The sequence below is a fragment of the Muntiacus reevesi genome, chromosome 10, assembly GCF_963930625.1.
Source record: "Muntiacus reevesi chromosome 10, mMunRee1.1, whole genome shotgun sequence".
Taxonomy (NCBI): domain Eukaryota; kingdom Metazoa; phylum Chordata; class Mammalia; order Artiodactyla; family Cervidae; genus Muntiacus; species Muntiacus reevesi.
In genome coordinates this window covers 55,788,563-55,807,688 of record NC_089258.1, presented here as the reverse complement: position 1 = coordinate 55,807,688, position 19,126 = coordinate 55,788,563, and the positions used below count along the sequence as shown (strand labels likewise).

The following is a 19,126-nucleotide window of genomic DNA, read 5'->3' as shown; positions in this document are numbered from 1 at the left end:
TCACAGATAAGTAACCAAACTGATCACATGGATCACAGCCTTGCCTAACTCTATCAATCAATGGGCCATGCTGAGTAGGGCCACCCAAGACAGATGGGTCATGGTGGAGAGTTCTGACAAAATGTGGTCCACTGGAGAAGGGAATGGCAAACCACTTCAGTATTCTTGCCTTGAGAACCTCGTGAACAATATGAAAAGGCAAAAAGATAGGACACTGAAAGATGAACTCCCTGGGTTGGTAGGTGCCCAATATGCTACTGGAGAAGAGTGGAGAAATAACTCCAGAAAGAATGAAGAGGCTGGAGGTGGTGCTGGTTTAGTCGCTCAGTCATGTCTGACTCTTGTGGCCCCATGGACTGTAGCCTACCAGGTTCCTCTGTTTATGGGATTCTCCAGGCAAGATTACTGGAGTGGGTTACCATTTCCTTCTCCAGGGAATCTTCCCGACCCAGAAATCGAACCCAGGTCTCCTGCATTGCAGGCAGATTCCTTACAGACTGAGCTACCAGGGAAACCCATGAAGAGGCTGAGCCAAAGTGAACACAACACCCAGTTGTGAATGTGACCAGTGATGGAAGTAAAGAACAGTATTGCATAGGAACCTGAAATGTTAGGTCCACTAATCAAGGTAAATTAGCAGTGGTCAAACAGGAGATGGCAAGAGTGAACATCCACATTTTAGGAATCAGTGAACTAAAATGGACCAAATTTAATTCAGATGACTGTTATGTCTACTACTGCAGACAAGAATCCCTTAGAGGAAATGGAGTAGCCCTTATAGTCAACAGAAAAGAGTCCAAAGTGTAGTACTTGGGTGCAGTCTCAACAATGACAGAATGATCATTGCTTGTTTCCAAGGCAAACCATTCAGTATCACAGTATTCCAAGTCTATGCCCCAACCACTAATGCCGAAGAAGCTTAAGTTGAATGGTTCTATGAAGACAAAACCTTCTAGAACTAACACCAAAAAAAAAAAAAAAAAAAAAAAAAAAAGATGTCCTTTTCATAATAGAGGACTGGAATGCAAAAGTAGGAAGTCAAGAGATACCTGGAGTAACAAGCAAATTTAGCTTTGGAGTACAAAATGAAGCAGGGCAAAGGATACCAGAGTTTTACCAAGAGAACATACTGGTTATAGCAAACACCCTCTTCCAACAACACAAGAGATGACTCTACACATGGATGTCACCAAGTGGTCATTACCAAAATCAGATTGATTATATTCTTTGCAGCCCAAAATGGAGAAGCTCTATACAGTCAGCAAAAACAAGACCAGGAGCTGACTGTGGTTCAGATCATGAACTCCTTATTGCCAAATTCAGACTTAAATTGAATAAAGTAGGGAAAACCACTAGACCATTCAGATATGACTTAAATCAAATCCCTTACAATTATACAGTGGAAATGACAAATAGATTCAAGGGGTTAGATCTGATAGAGTGCCTGAAGAACTATGGACAGAGGTTCATAACATTGTACAGGAGGCAGTGATCAAAACTATCCTGAAGAAAAAGAAATGAAAAAAGGCGAAATGGTTGTCTGAGGAGACCTTACAAATAGCTGAGAAAAGAAGAGAAGCAAAAGGCAAAGATATACCCATCTGAATGCAGAGTTCCAAAGAATAGCAAGGAGAGATAAGAAAGTCTTCCTAAATGATCAATGCAAAGAAATAAAGGAAAACAATAGAATGGGAAAGACTAGAGATCTCTTCAAGAAAATTAGAGATACCAAGGGAGAATTTCATGCAAAGATGGGCACAATAAAGGACAGAAATGGTATGGACCTAACAGAAGCAGAAGATATTTTGAAGAGGTGGCAAGAATCCACAGAAGAACTATACAAAAAAGATCTTAATGACCCAGATAACCATGATGGTGTGATCACTCACCTAGAGCCAGACATCCTGGAATGCAAAGTCAAGTGGGCCTTAGGAAGCATCACTAGGAACAAAGATAGTGGAGGTGATGGAATTCCAGTTGAGCTATTTCAAATCCTAAAAGATGATGCTGTGAAAGTGCTGCACTCAATATGCCAAATTTGGAAAACTCAGCAGTCATTGCTTAGGTAAATGGGGGAAAAAAAGAGATAAAGGTGGGGGACTTTCCTGGCAATTCAGTGCTTAAGACTTCCCCCTTCCAGTGCAGGGGGTACAGGTTCTATCCCCAACGGGGGAACTAAGATCCCACATGCCACATGGTGTAGTCAAAAAAAAGGGCCGGGGGAGAAAAGACATATCTCTCAGTTATGTTTTCTATCTTCTTTTCAGGATTTATCCAAATCTTCATTAACGTATTACAAGAACATTTTGTTTTTCTTTCTACTTTACTTGCTTGAAACTTTTAAACTACTTTGGTATCATTCTCTAGCATGGGCAGATTTTTTTTTTTTTTGAACTGTTTCTTTAGGGACCATTAAATATAGTTTTTAATCTGTTTCACTTGATTTTTATTTTAGTAATACCCAGAGGAATATTCATATATGAATCAGCCTGAAATAATGGAGCTTGGAATAATTGTATTTTGGGGAAATAGGTCAGTTCACAGCTGCCACTAAAAATGTAGCATCTTGCAGCAGTGGTTCTTTCTGAATATGGATCATCAAAGCTGCTGCTCAGTCACCCATTCCATGTGTTTTAAGCTTGATATTAATGGTTAGAAATGTACAAATGTAGTAGTTTAGGGGGGGCGAATTTTTGAACAAAATGAGTTTAGGTTAAAATTTATAGGGCGTTCGGGGCCCAAATTTCAGCAGTAAGACTACTCCAGCACACTTCCCCTGATTTGAGAACGTTCGTACAGGTTCTTACCCACTTCTGAACCCTTGGCGGGGAACATTCACGCACACGAATCCAGTGTTTGTACACTGACGCCTCCCCTTCCTGCCCCCCAGGTTTTACCTGGGACACCAGAGAGGTCATGAGATGATGATGCCACCTGGTGGTCAATAGGGGTAACTAACATTGACCCCCAAACTCTTCTATCCTGTTCAGTTCCAGTTCTGCTCTGCGCAGTAAATACTTGTTGGATTCACATGAGGGCCGGGGATTGTGATAATCCCTAGGGGACACACCTATCCCTGTCTACTTTTCTTCCTTTCTTTTGTTTTCTTTTTTACCATTTACAATTCCATTTATTTAGTCTCAGGCAATTGCTTTCTTGGTAACAGACTCATTCTCTTTCCCCCTCTTGGCTCCAGCCTCCTCTCAGCTCTTGCTTGGCTCCTTTAGAAACGGTTAGCCCTCTTCTCCTTCTTTCTCAGCCTCCATTTGGGCACCATCAATGACGATAACCTTGACTCAAAGCAAAAATGTTATGCTGTTAGACATTGTGCCAAGGAAGAGGGAAGTCACACATTTTATAATTTCCCCACAAACTTCTGAAGCCCTTGAGAGGCCCCAGAGTTTCACAAAGGACTCTGTCTTCCCATCTAATTGTGTTTACACTATTTTTTCCTTACTTTTCCTGAGGCACCAACATTGAAGAAAAATATTTCTAATTCTTCTCATCCATTTTCTATTTCTAGCCGTAGTAAGTGTTGCTTTTTACTACTTTCAGCTCACTGTGGGTTATATAAGCTTATCTGAGATTGTTTGTAAGCATAATCACCATTGATTAAACTGCTTTTAGGGAAAATTCATTTCAGCCAAAAAAAGAAGCTAAAAGCTTTTGAAATGTAGTCCACGTCAACAGGAAAATTTTCTTCAGTTAAGAGTCATAAATTAGGGGCTAGTTCATTTACAATATTAAAAAGATTTACTACTTCATAGATCAACTATCATGGAATCACTAAATAACATGATCTTCTGAATGCATTTAAATTGTGATTCAATTATAAAGCATTTAGAAATGGAAGTTGCTCTAAATCCAGTGGGTATAAACACAGAACCAGTAAGAATCAAAGAATTTGGAAAGAAACACATGGTTTCAGAATTCTCTTAGTTCTACAAAATGTGCACATATTTTCTGAAATATTCTTATGTGCAATCAAAACATTTGGGATGACTAATCTTGAGAACTATGTAACTTTCAAATAAATTCCTAGGATTCACGGTGGGGTTGCTAAATCAAAGGGTACATACATTTGTAATTTTGATAGATATTGCCAAATTTCCCTTCACAGAGATTATGCCAGTGACGTTGTTATCATTTTTTGAATCCCCAAAGACGTCATTATTATTGGTTTATACAGTCAGTGTTAGATTTAGCCAAACATTTATGGTTTCCTTTGCTATTCTTTCCTTTCTCATCTCTGGCATTTCATATAGGGTCATTTTCCTGTCAAATGTATATTCTTCAGAATTTCCTGTAGTGAGTTTCTGCTGGTGGCAAATTCTGTTTTGTTTGTCTGAAAATGTCTTTATTTGCCCTCCTTCTTGAAATAATTCTAGGCTGACAATTATAGTCTCTTAATGCCAACCCTGGTTGGACTTCCCTGGTGGATCAGATGATAAAGCGTCTGCCTACAATGCGGGAGACCCAGGTTCAATCCCTGGGTCAGGAAGATCTCCTGGAGAAGAAAATGGCAACACACTCCAGTATTCTTGCCTGGAGAATCCTATGGACTGTAGAACCTGGTAGGCTACAGTCCATGGGGTCGCAAAGAGTCAGACATGACTGAATGACTTCACTTTCACTTTCAATGGTAACCCACTCCAGTATTCTTGCCTGGAGAATCCTATGGACAGTAGAACCTGGTAGGCTACAGTCCATGGGGTCACAAAGAGTCAGACATGACTGAATGACTTCACTTTCACTTTCAATGGTAACCCACTCCAGTATTCTTGCCTGGAGAATCCCATGGACAGAGGAGCCTGGCAGACTATAGTGCGTTGGGTACAAAGAGTTGGATTCGACTTAGTGACTAAGCATGCAACACCTGGAAAAATCTCATCCCTTCAGCTTCCTTTGTTGCTGTTAAAAACTTAGGAATTAACTAAGTGTAATTCTTTCTGCTGCTGTGGCTCAGTCACGTCCAACGCCTTTGCAACCCCATGGACTGTAGCCCGCCAGTCTCCTTTGTCCATGAAATTTCCCTGGCAAGAATACTGGAGTGGGTTACCATTTCCTTCTCCAGGGGATCTTCCCAACCCAGAGATTGAACTCATGTCTTCTGTGTCTCCTGCATTGTAGGTGGATTCTTTACCTGCTGAGTTATTGGGGAAGCCGGACTATAACTCTATCCAAGGTAATTCATTTTCTCCCCCTCTGGCTGGTTTTAAGATCTTTCTCTTTGAATTTTAAAATAATTTATATTCTTTTAGGGCTTTTCAGAAATTTGTTTTGTTTTCATTTTCTTTGATGTGTCTAAAGCTGGATTTTCTTTTTTCCTGCTTTGACTTTGATGAGCTTCTTAAATCTGTGGATTTGTCTCTTTTAAATATGTTTTTTTATTTACTTATTTTATCTTCTCCAGACTCTCAATAAATGTATATAAGGCCCTCTTAATTCTTCCTTCTATGATTTTATCCTCTTTTCTGTATTTCTTGCCTTCTGTGCTACATTCTAGGTAATTTCTTCTGACCAGCATCAACATTCAGTTCAGTAATGTTAGTTATTATGTCTAACCTGCTTGTAAACTCTTTTTGAGTAATTTATCTCAGTTATAGAGTTTTTCAATTTTAAGGTTCTGTTTGCTTCTTTGTTAATGTAATGTTTATAGTTTTTGGTTTCCTGGAGATATTTTCAAGCTAATTTTTTTATTTCTTAATACATCAAAGCAGTTGTCTGATAGCGCATGCCTGAGAATCCCCGTGTCGGAGGTGTTTGTGGGGAGGCCGTGGTCACGTTCCTTGCGGCTCCCTGTCGATTGACAGGATGAATGGCTGGGGCAGCAGCCACTGTGCCCTGGTGCCCGTGAGTGGCTTAGGAAAAGCCCGTGGTTCCAGACCAAGGGTGTCAGTGTGTGGTCATTTCTTGGTTTTGGGGTAACTAGACCTGACAGTGGGCTTCCCAGGAGGCACTAATGGTGAAGAACGCCCCCTGCCAATGCAGGTTAGATGTAAGACATGCAGGTTTGATCACTGGGTTGGGAAGATCCCCTGGAGGAGGGCGTGGCAACCCACTCCAGTATTCTTGCCTGGAGAATCCCATGGACAGAGGAGGAAGAAAACCACACTTAGAAGGAAGGACCAAATTGCAAGAAAAAATAGAAAGCAAACAGATATATACATTGTGGCTAAATTTAAAAAGCACTAGCTATGTAAACTAATACATATAATATACAGTCAGGGCTGTATATTGTCACCCTGCTTATTTAACTTATATGCAGAGTACATCATGAGAAATGCTGGACTGGATGAAACACAAGCTGGAATCAAGATTGCCGGGAGAAATATCAATAACCTCAGATATGCAGATGACACCACCCTTATGGCAGAAAGTGAAGAAGAACTAAAGAGCCTCTTGATGAAAGTGAAAGAGGAGAGTGAAAAAGTTGACTTTTTTAAAGCTCCACATTCAGAAAACTAAGATCATGGCATCTGGTCCCATCACTTCATGGCAAATAGATGGGAAAACAGTGGGAACAGTGACAGACTTAATTTTTTTGGACTCCAAAATCACTGCAGATGGTGATTGCAGCCATGAAATTAAAGGACGCTTACTTCTTGGGAAGAAAGTTATGACCAACCTAGACAGCATATTAAAAAGCAGAGACAATACTTTGCCAACAACGGTCTGTCTTAATCAAGGTTATGGTTTTTCCAGTGGTTATGTATGGATGTGAGAGTTGGACTGTGAAGAAAGCTGAGCGCTGAAAAACTGATGCTTTTGAACTGTGGTGTTGGAGAAGACTCTTGAGAGTCCCTTGGACTGCAAGGAGATCCAACCAGGCCATCCTAAAGGAGATCAGTCCTGGGTGTTCATTGGAAGGACTGATGCTGAAGCTGAAACTCCAATACTTTGGCCATCTGATGCGGAGAGCTGACTCATTTGAAAAGACCCTGATGCTGGGAAAGATTGAAGATGGGAGGAGAAGGGGATGACAGAGGATGAGATGGCTGGATGGCATCACCAACTCAATGGCATGAGTTTGAGTAAACTCCGGGAGTTGGTGATGGATAGGGAGGCCTGGCGTGCTGCAATTCACAGGGTCGCAAAGAGTCAGACACGACTGAGCAACTGAACTGAACTGAACTGAATGTAAACTAATAGCAACAACAATAATGACTGACTTGAGAATGTGTAAACAAGGTTGTAACCACTGGAAAATATAACGTATAAGGTAATAGGCATTTATTTTTTTATTTTTTTTATTTTTTGGTAATAGGCATTTAAAAATGCATTTTGAAATCCTAGTGTCAGTTGAAAAGAGAGTAAGGATACTGACTAAATTTGGCTTTAAGTCAATATTCATCATGAGTATTAAGAGTAACTCCTAAAAGAATAAAAGTAGAACATAACTTACAAATGAATTGAAAATAAGAGAGAAATGATGATGAAAATCATCACTATCACTATCACTAGGGGATAGGCAAGGGGAAATAAGAAACAAAGAAAAGTATGGAAAGTAGCATGAAAATAAGCTGGTAGAAATAAATCCAGTGTATCAGTAGTCCTGGCAAACATAACTGGATAAAAATTTGTGCTGTATTCTGTATACAAGAGACGTACTTAAAACATAATGATTTAGAAAGGTTAAGTAAAGAATCAAACAACTGAAACCAAACATATACTATCCAGAACCAAAACAGAACCAAAAAACAGCAAATTTTGTGAGTCATAACAATATTGGGCATCACAGAGCTGGAAGCGAAACGCACTGCTGGGGATGATGAAAACTTAAATAATGAACAAATGCACTTAAGAATATAACTCTGAAATAGTATGTACCTAATAGCGAGTGAGTGAAGTCGCTTAGTCCTGTCCAACTCTTGACGACACCATGGACTGTAGTCTACCAGGCTCCTCTGTCCATGGAATTTTCCAGGCAAGAGTACTGGAGTGGGTTGCCATTTCCTTCTCCAGGGGATCTTCCCGACCCAGGGATTGAACCCAGGTCTCCCCCATTGCAGGCAGACGCTTTACCATCTGAGCCACCAGGGAAGCCGATGTCCCTAATAGCAAAGTCTTACATGTAAAGTGCAAATATTGACAGAAGACAATGAGAAGTAAACAAAAGCATCAATGCATAGAGCAGTTTTTAACCATATCACTGTCTGTCGTTGATGGATCAGGCAGGTAAAGGTTTAGCAAAGACATCTACGATTTTAGTAATACAACAAGTGTGACCTATTGGCTCTATTAAAAAACAAACAAACAAAAAACCCTATGCCCCATAGAGAATAGATGTAATTTTTAGGCATATGTGCAACATAATTAAGGTCACAAAGGAAATACCAACAAATACCAAAGCATTTTTATCATATTGGCCACCTTTTCTTACCTCACTGCTGTTAATTTGAAATTAATAACAAATAGACAGCAGAGTTTCATGTTTTTGCAAATGAGGAAAAAACGTCTAAAGCACAGACAATAAAATAGTTATAATGGAATAATAATTGCTAATGTTACTTGAGCAGTGACTAGATACCAGGCACTGGTTAATGCATCTTACACGTTTTAGCCAGTTTAATGCTCATAACATCCCTATGACAGAAGAACTATCATCTTCAGATAATGATATTACAGATATTCTATTAGCTTACAGATAATGAAATTCAGGCACAGAGTGATTCAATAACTCGTCCAAGAGGCAGAACCATCTTTTTTATCACAACCCCAAACTGCTTGTCCACTTAGAAAATAAGCCTGTAACTGAATGATCATGAAAATAAAATACACAGAAACAGGCAGGGTGCGTCAGAAGTGGTAATGACTGGGGTGTTTATCATCTTAAATGCCGTAGCTGAATTATACACTCAGCTGAATGAACCCGACAGTAGTAAATGCAATGAAATTAATAGAAAGCATAAATTTGGTAAAATAGAAAACAAAGAAACAGTAGAGGAGATTATAAAACCCAAAGCTGATTCACTGTGGAAACTAATAAAATGGTAAGACCTGCAAGCAAGATGGAGCAAAAAAGGAGAGATAAAGCACATACAAAAATGCGCTAAGACCGAGACACGTTGCCAGAGATGGAGCGGAGATTTTTGAAAACCAAGAGGGAGTGCTGTTCACAACACAATACCAATGCTGGGAAAACAGATAAAATGGACAGTTTTCCCAAATACACATAACTTCTCAAGGGACTGGAAGAGGAAGAGAAAAGCTGAATATCAAAAATCATGGAGGAATTCTATCAGTACTTAAAAATCACTCCCAAAACCTAGCCCCAGAAATGTTCAGTGCATACCCAAAGATTATCTGAATGATCGAAGGACTCTTTTAAATAGATGATGAGGCGAGGCTTCTAACTCACTCAACGAACTCATACAGTGAAAGGAAAGTTACAAAGACTCATTTGCAAACATCGTTAAAAAAAATCCTAAATAAATTTGGCAAACTGAGCTTCGGCAATATAGAAATAAAAGAATTCTTCATGAACAAATTGGGTTAATTGCTGAGTGCAAAAATGGTTTAAAATTAGAAAATCGTGTTCACATTATTTATCACACTAACAGATTAAAAGAGAAAAAAATGAGAGCATCTTGGAAAACACAGAAATGGCACTTGATAAAATTCAACATCAATTCATGATAACACTTTGTTTTTACTAAAACAGGAATAGAGAAAAAAACTTGCTTAACCTACTTTTATTTTTATTTTCAAGGAAAATTAAAATCCGAAGCCAATTTGGTGGAATAGTGAGCCCACAGGTATTTGCAGTGTAATCCTCTGAACTTGGTTATTTGTTTATTTGTTCTGTTTTGGTTTTGGATCATCTAAATGTTAAATAGAAAAATAATTGAGATAACATAAGAAGTGATGATACAGAAAATTTATAAAATCGAGACGCTGGTGAAAGAACAGAAAACAAATTATCACTAAAAAATAAAGTTGAAGAAAAGAGGACTGTGGTTGGTACCACTTTAGATGCTGTGTTAGTCCATTCAGGTTGCTCTAACAAAATGTCACTGACCTCGTGGCTTATAAATAATAGGAGTTTGACAGTTCTGGAGGATGGAAGTCCAAGATCAAGACTCTGGCAGGTTCAGTGTCTGCTGGGAGTGGCGAGGGTGGCCTGCTTCCTGGCTCTTGGGCAGCTGTCTTTTCACTGTGTTCTCATTTAGTGGAAGGATTCCCTGGTGGCTTAGAATCTGCCTGCCAATGCAGGAGACGCGGGTTCCATCCCTGATCTGGGAGGATCCCCTGCATAAGGGAATGGCAATCCATTCTAGTATGCCTGGGCTTCGCTGGTGGTTCAGACAATAAAGAATCTGCCTGCAATGCGGGAGACCTGGGTTCAATCCCTGGGTTGGGAAGATCCCCTGGAGGAGGGCATGGCAACCCACTCCAGTATTTTTGCCTGGAGAATCCATGGGCAGAGGAGTGTGGTGGGCTACAGCCCATGGGGTCACAGAGTCAGACACGACTGAGTGAGCATGCATGCGTGCGGTGAAAGGGGTAAGGGGCTTTTTGGGGTCTCTTGTAGAACATCACTGACCCCATCGCCAGGGCTCTGCATCTCTCCAAGCTCCACCTCCTAATACCGTTACACTGGGCGTCCGGTTTCAACAGATGAAGTTCCGAGGGTCATAAACATTCAGTCTGTGGCAAATCGTTAGGCAATAAAAACAAACAGTTTGGAGAATTAGGAAGCAGACAACAAGAGATGAAAACTTACAAGAAGTACAAAAAGAAGGACTCTTTTAAGAACCACAGAAGTTCATCTAGATGGAAAGTTAGAAGGAAACAAAATGGCAATTTGAATCTAGTAAAAACATTTGTGGGGACAAGGACTGGTCATTTAAAACAAAAAAGAGGAAGACAGGAGGAGAGGAAAGGGGAAAAAAAATACCACTCACTCTGTTAATATGTTAAGTAGAACTCTCAGAGCTGAGGGTTTTTCTCCTCACCTGGGCTAAAGAGCTGTGGTCACGCTGTGCTCACGTCATGAATCTTTTGTGCAACCAGATCACTGTCAGCCCTGCGTGTCTCTGATTGGGGTGCAGGCAGACAACTCCTGGGTATACGCCACCCAAATATCACCTGCATCATACAACACTGTAAATTTACGTTGGTTAAAAAAATACTGTGTGAAAATGCTTACATGCTATGTAAGTGGCTTTAGAGTTATGGAAGATAAGGTAACACATGTGATAGGGATAAGACGAGCTTTACTGTAGTCTGTAATAACACCTTGACAGGCATTAGGATATAGTAGCCTTTATTCATGTCTTCATTCCAAAATCTTCCCTGAGTGCCTGCTTTAGATGCATGAGACAGTCTGCCCTTGTGAGCTCGAAGTGTTTCAGGAGAGACCCGGTGCTCAGGTATAATACCAGGCAGACGGAGGTGAGTGCCTTGAGACCCAACAGACTCATAATGCAGGGGTAGAGCTCAGTAAGCTGGGGGCATCCTGGAAGGCTCCGTGGAGGAGGTGGCGTCCGCCGGGACCCTGAAGCGCAGGGGACACGTGAAGGTGAGAAGATGGAGAGACGACTCAGACACAGTCCTCTTTCCTTTCATGCAACACTGGATACTGTCCAGTCACCCATGTAAGAAAGGCAAGCATAGGTCAGACACATTTGTGTTAGGAAAGAGGAGCCCAAAGTCTGGCATGGAAAACCCCTTAGGGGGTCCCTGGACACCTAGGGTGAGCTGGAGGAGAAAAGAGTATGCAGGTTTCTGGCTTCGGTACCTCGACTTGGGACAGTCGTGGAATTCCAAGTCTCAGATGCCCACTGCCCTTTCTTCTCAGCCAGCCTCTGGCACTGCATCAACAGAAACCAGTGAGGAATGATGCCTGTCCACCCCTGACCGCCAGGCACAGGGGGATGCCGTCGGGGTCGGCTTGGACCTCCATGCAGCTCCCCTGTTCAAAGGAATGAATCTAATTGAACAAATCTCCTCCCATAGCCCAAAGCAAGGGTACTCACTTGTGAATAATTTGAAAAGGCAAGCAGAAATCTTTGACTGGGGCTACTTCAGAATATCTCATAATAGAAAGACGCCTGTATTTCAGTCATCAGAATTATAATATCCTCCCACATTCACACTTAGGATGACCATTTTGAGTGGTGGTGTTTCTTTGTGAGCTGGGATAATTGTGGTCAATGACAAGCAGAAATTTCCCCTGCCGGGCTCACAGAGATTTCCCCTGGGAAGTTTGCCCTGAGGAACAGATTAAGAATCTGCCTGCAGTGCAGGAGACCTGGGTTCACTCCCTGGGTCGGGAAGATCCCCTGGAGAAGGGAATGGCAACCCACCCACTCCAGTATTCTTGCCTGGAAGATCCCATGGAGAGAGGAGACTGGTGGGCTACAGTCCATGGGGTCACAAAGAGCTGGACATGACTGAGCAACTCATACAAAGGAATCAGAGCGAAAGGACAGACATTGTAATGCACACATTCTTTAGAGATGCTTGCAAAGTGTTTTACATGCCAAGGTGTATAAAGGCGTTGATAGGTACGAGATGCATTAAAATCTTTGGCGTCTGGTGGTCCGGACCTTGTTATCCTTAAGTCCTGAGACTGGAAGCCTAGCATCTCTGCAGAAATGCAAACCCCGGCCCTACCTTGAACCCAGATCCCCAGGTATTTAGTATGAACAGTACATTTTTTGAAAAATCCTGGCTTAGAGAGCCTTGAGAGGAAGCTATCAATAACCTTGCTCAGATCCCATGAGGTTCCCTAGTGGAAAGAAAGCCAAATGTTACTGTTTTATATACTCTAATATTAATGTTGATATCAAACAGGTCAGGTCATACTCTTAAATTATTTCCCATCCGTATCCATGACCCAACTAGTAATCCTGTTTTTCATTAGTTCTCAGAAAAAATAGGGAGGAAATTCAGTCTATTTAAATCCAAATTAAGTTTTGGTTTGCAGTACTCCCACTATGAGAACATGTTAAAAGTCACCATACCACTTCTGACTGCATGATGGTTAAAAGTAAATACTAACCCTAAAAAGGCCTCAGCTTGCCACACCTTGTTTTCCTCAGATGAATTCTTATTCATTAAATGGCTGAATGTTTCTGAATAAATATCATTCCTATTTTTAAGATCCAAAGACAGATAATTAATGAACTATACTGATAATTACAGAATTTTAATATTTATAGACATCTGTCACTTTACATTTTAAGATAGTCTTACCATATGTGCCGCTGTCTTTTAATTCCAGTAATTAAAGTTTATGAACATATACTGTGAAAATGTGGCTGTAACATTGTCAGATTTATTAATAGGAGGCTTTCTTACTGATAAGCTGCCTGTTTTTTAAAGGGAAATTATTACAAAGATTAAACTTATCCTGGAATCTCGATCCTCTGTTGTTAAAAGAAAAAATGGTTCTGTGTGCACTTTTTAGGTCAAATTCAGCCCCAAAATATACCCTACAACCCTGGGTATGTGGCTGCACTTAGGTTATATCCATACTGGTGACATTATTTAACATGTGAAATGTATCACTAATTTGTCAGAATTTCTGCCTAAGAAAGAAGACTTACATCCTTTATGAATTGCATTTATTTATTGGCTGCGCTGGGTGTTTGTCGCTTTGTGCGGGCTTTCTTTGGTGGCGGTGAGCGGGAGCTACTCTTCCATGTGGTGGAGTGGGCTTCTCACTGCAGTAGCTGCATTTTGTGGGGCTCAGGTTCAGCAGTTGTGGCCTGTGTGGAGTCTTCCCTGACCGGGGATCGAACCTGTGTCCCCCGCATCGGCAGGCAGATTCTTTACCACCCTGCCACCAGTGAGGTCCCTTCCGTCTGAATCTTCACTAACTTTTCAGGGTCTCCTGCAGAGCTCAGAAGACGCTGCACAGGTAGAGAAATGCCTTTCTGGCTTCTTTCATTCACCACTTGGTGCGGCATCCAAACCGATTATTGTGTAGTTGAGGCGGGTGAAGTTGTTTTTCTCTTTTTCGTGCTTGCCTGAAATATCACCCCAGATTGGTTTTGAGTTTCCAAATCCAGGTTGGATTTGAATCAGTCTCCAGGCATTAAAAATAGTAGACACATTTTTATTTAAGTTTTAGCAACAGAGACAATTCCCCGACTGTTCTCGAGAAGTCTATCTCTTGTTGTAAGTTTGGGAAAGGAGTTCATCCATTGAGGCCCTGAACATGCACACGGACAATGGCCCAACCATACATAAAAACAGTATTGATCTACAAGCCTGCAGCGGCTCGCCCAGGACTCAAGCCTGCTGCAGGGCAGACTCACAGGATGTCGGGCTGGTCTCAGGGAGCGATGCAGGAAACCAAACCGTAACAATGACCTCCCACCAATCAGTCCACAGAGGCCAGGACTTGAAAAATAACTGACAGCCTTCTTAATTTTGTCCCTGCTTCCAATCTAAGACCAGCCAGAGAAAGCCGCAATATACACCTGTAACTAACCAGATGTTGTTGTTGTTTAGTCTCCCAATTGCCTCTGACTCTTTGTGACCTCATGGACTGTAGCCCGCCAGGCTCTGTCCGTGGGATTCTCCAGGCAAGAATACTGGAGTGGACTGCCATTTCCTTCTCCAGGGTATTTTCCCAGTCCAGGCATCAAACCTGCGTCTCCTACTTGGCAGGCGAATTCTTTACCAGTGAGCCCCCTGGGAAGCCCGACTTAACCACATAGGACGCCCCAATTCTAGTTACTCCATCTACAGCTTCCTCAGTCCAGCAGCCTTGACTCAGGACACGCCTGAAGCCGTCAGCGATTTCCTCTGTGAAGCTTCCCCCTGCTCTGCGGTTCTTGCTCTCTGCTGAAACACGGGTGCTGGTGGCTGACGCCAAACACGGGTGCTGGTGGCTGACGCCTTGACCTGTGGCATGGAGAATCTCCACAGCAGTGGCCACTCTGGTCGTACTTGATCCAAAATTTGGACCCGACCTGATTCCTGGCAGGTGGGAATCTAAGGAGTCCTGGCCTGGCCTCTAGATGGTCTAGCATCGTAAACCCTTTTTATTTCCGTCCATCCGTCCATCCATTTGAGAAACATCTCTGCGTCTTTTCGCATTGCCTAGTCATGTGTCTGGTAAGGCCTTGCTGCGCTGACTTCTTGTTTGGTTTCGTCGTCAGATTCTTGCCTTATACCTTGTGACTAAGGCCAAGCTTGGACCCCGCTTGGACCCAGCTTTCTCGTTCCAAGTTTCCTGAGTCTTTCCCTTCTGCCTAGCATTCCAGTTCCACTTGTTCTTGTCACCTTGGGATGGAGCGAGTCCAAGCCCACATCCTGAAGTCCTCTGGGTCTCAGTGATGTCCTGTGGTCTTTAGGGTCCTGCTGTGATCCCGACCGCATCCCTCTTCTCCCCCGCACTCCTGGCCCCTGCCCCGTCCTCCTGGCACGCCGCTGTCCCGGCCACTTCCTCTGTCTGCTCTGGCTTCCTCCAGTTCTCAGCTCCTTGCGGTTTGGCCCGTTTCCTTGGCTCACCCCGGATTCACATATGCTGGGGTCATGGACGCCTCGAGTCAGAAGTGTTCCCTGCTTTCTGCAGAAGGGATGCTTTTCCCATCCAGCCCCCAGGGGCAGCCAGGTGGATGGGGGGCGGTGATGCTTAGACATGGTTTCTGCTCTCGAAGTATGTTTAACACAGTGAGAGAAACAGACAGCGAAGCCTTAGTTACAGAACTGGGAGGGTGAGGGCTCAGGGCGCCAAGGAGGATCTCGTGGGAGCATCAAGGAGGTTGCCTAAGTCAGCCGGGGATTGCTCTCCCTGTTGGGAATTGACAGCGTTGTGTCAGGAACTGCGCTGTCTCTTGTCTTCCTGGAGCTTGTACTTGCTTTTCGGAGTGTCTGTTCCCTTCTTTAGCCTGAGCTGTTGTCTCCGGTTCCGAGCTTATTGGCTAAACACAGGCAAATGCGTCCTGAGCTCTGAACAGAGCAGACTCGCTCATTGCCAGCCTTCCCACGGTGCTGGTGTGGCCCCGAGTTCACAGGCTTGCATGGCTCAGCTGGGAGGGGGCCACGGTTGAAGCTGTGATGGCCTCAGGCTGGTGGGTCTAACCAGAAGGGGTCTCACTGAAGGTGGTCCCGTGCCAAGGGAGCTGGGTGTGACCAATCTGAGGGCTTAGGGAAGGATGGAGATGTGAGAATAAACAGCAAAGTCTGTGACCGAGAAATCTGAAGATGAGTTTTGGGCAAGGGAGGAGCGGAAGTTCTCCCTTGAGCGGGGAATATACCGAAAGCCTGTGTTCTGTATTTGCTGCTTGTGGACAGAGCTGCCCTCTGCAAGAGTGAAGCCTGGACATGTCTGCGTATGTTTAAGGACGGAGCAGTGACTGCAAGAGATTGGGCGTAAATACTGACCCGTCTGCATTAATGCTTCCCAATGTAATTTCCTGCTTTCCAGTATCCACCGGAGCCCCACCAAGGAAGGCACGGTCATTTCTCTTACATTCTCACATCCAACCCGATGCTCTCCATACATGCTGCTTTTTATGGTGCCGATGGTAAAGAATCCGCCTGCCAATGCGGGAGACTCAGGTTTGATCATTGGGTCAGGAGTATCCCCTCAAGGAGGAAATGGCAACCCACTCCAGTGTTCTTGCCTGGAAAACTCCACGGACAGAGAAGCCTGGTGGGCTACCGTCCACAGGGTCGCAAAGAGTTGGACGCGATTGAGTGACTGAACACGAATGATGTGAACGAGAGGAGCTGATTCAGTGGGAAGATAAATTCAGGGCTTCGGCAGTGAAGGAATGGGACCCTGAGGCTTACACTGGGTTTCTCTAGGTGGATGTAACTGCTGTATTCCCGAGTCCTGGTTGGAAGTTGGTGGGCACCCATCTGATGGAGGCCACGTGGCAAGAGGGTACCTTGCAGGACAATGCCCTGTCTTCCTAATGGTCTGCCTGCACCTCTGGGTCTGGCCACAGGATCCACAATTTGGGTCATATATCAGTACAACCTGCTTGGGGGAGAGCTGAGCCAGCAAGAGGGGAGAGGGGTTCTGAACCCGAGTGGCTGCAGAATATCCCGGCAGGACCCCGAGCGAGAGCCTGCAGGAGGGTGCCGCTCACAGCTGGGGGGCCCTCTCCCATCCTGCAGGGTTTAACTTCCAGGCAGGAGTGCCAGCAGTCGGCTCTGACACCCCCCTCAGATGACTCCTAGGATCTTGAACAAAGTGCCAGCTTGCATTTGTTCTTGCTGTTCAGTTGCTAAGTCAGGTCCAACTTTTTGTGACCCCATGGACTGCAGCACGCCAGGCCTCCTTGTCCTTCACCATCTCCCGGAGTTTACTCAGATTCACATCCATTAAGTTGGTGATACCATCCAACCATCTCATCTGTCAGCCTCTTCTCCTACCTTCAGTCTTTCCCAACATCAGGGTCTTTTCCAGTAAATCGGCTCTTCCCATCAGGTGGCCAGAGTGTTGGAGCTTCAGCTTCAGCATCAGTCCTTCCAGTGAATATTCAGGGTTGATTTTGTTTAGGACTGCATAAGATAAAGTAAAGATGGCAGAACTGCCATAGCAGACTCTGGAGCAAAGAATAAAGGCTCAGAGAAGTGGGTGCCTGAGCATAGGTCCCCAAGTACCGTCTGCTCCCTGTGTCCCTGGGGATGAGGAACGCCCGGCGAGGGGCACCAGCGTCATCCAGAGGCTCTCTGGTAGCCGTCGTCCCCTGCAGACTGGGGCTGACTGTGGGGATGTGGTTACAGAACTGGCCTCTCCGGTGGGGATAACGGGGCCCCCAGGCTAGCAGAGGCCAAGTGGCAGCACTTAATCACTGCCAGGATCTAGATGGCATGACTGTGGTAAGGACAGTACGTCTATACTGACGTCGGGGAGGGGGCTAGTCTATAGTGGGGTCTCTAAGGGGTCGGTAGTGAGTAAGAGGACATGGAATTTCTTGGGGCAAAATAAATGGGCAGCCAACTAGGTCTTACTTAATATGCTAAAAGCCTCAGTGCAGTTTTAAGCTTCAAGAAGAGATCAGTTTCACGACCATGTAACCTGGTCCTGTCCCTGGTCAGGGAGGTAGATTCCACATACTGCGGTTAAGAGTTCGAATGCCAGAATGGAAGATCCCGAATGCTGCAGCTAAGACCAGGCACAGTCAAATAAATAAAAATGAACATATTAAAAAAAACCCCAATAAACTACCCTCTCTGACTGTGGTAGTAAATATCTCATTTCAGAAAGACTGCAGAGATTAGTGCCACCCCTAAAGACTTAGATCTTTCAGTTTGACCAAATCCTTCCAAATGGTGTCTTCTTTAGGATCCCATTTTAACGCACCAGACTGACCTCTCACAAAATCTGGATGGATCATTTAGATGACAGCAGGCTGTCACAAACCAAGCATTCAGTACCTTAATTTTAGCTACTGTTCTGGATACAGTATTTTAGTAGAGCACATTAGCTGCGTCTGGGTAGATGGTAGGCAACTGCTATTCTGGAAAATACTTTCTTTCCAGCTTATCAGGAGGAGGGTCGGTTCTCATTGCACAGGAACTTGAGAATTTCCTTTCACTGTCTTGCCCCAGAATGACATTATTTTCCTGCTCCAGAGTATTCCTATTAAATTTCAGATTTTTGGGAATGGCAGCAAGGATTTGAGAGAGTTTGTCAGCTAGTTCTGGCTTCCCAGGTGGCGCTAGTGGTAAAGAACCTGCCTTCCAATGCAGGAGACATAAGAGACGCTAGTTTGATCCATGGGTTGGGAAGCTGGAGGAGGAGGGAATGGCAACCCACTGCAGTATTCTTGTCTGGAGAATCCCATGGACAGAGGAGCCTCACGGGTTACAGTCCATGGGGTCCTAAACAGTCGGACGCGATTGAAGCCACTTAGCACGCATGCACGTCAGCTAGTTCTGCCTACTGAGATGGAACATAAACCTAGACACTGTGATGAGCTTTTCAGCTCAAGTCTATGTTCACTCTTCTATGGAGGCTAACCCAACCAGCCTGTCACTGCCAAAGCTGTGAGACTGAGAGCTCTGACTTGGGAGATAGGAGTGAATCTGTTTCTATTAAATTGCAGGCTACAAGTCCCTGGAAATCATTCCAAGGTTGTTATGGGTTCTAATGAGGTGATAAAAATGACCTAAAGACTGAAGTCTTGGGTGATCTCTTTGCTTCAGT

At 43.7% G+C, this 19,126-nt stretch overlaps 1 protein-coding gene across 5 annotated transcripts in view; it reads left to right on the top strand.

Annotated features, from left to right (window-relative positions):
* Positions 1-19,126, top strand: part of DCTD (dCMP deaminase) — a 116,084-nt gene that overhangs the window by 19,408 nt on the left and 77,550 nt on the right. For 4 of the 5 annotated variants that reach the window (XM_065947250.1, XM_065947242.1, XM_065947247.1 and 1 more), the window contains exon 3: positions 5,131-5,185. The exons of the other annotated variant lie outside the window; for it this stretch is intronic. The gene's annotated coding sequence lies outside the window, so the exon portion shown is untranslated. The remainder of the gene's footprint in view (positions 1-5,130; positions 5,186-19,126) is intronic. 5 annotated transcript variants of the gene reach the window in all.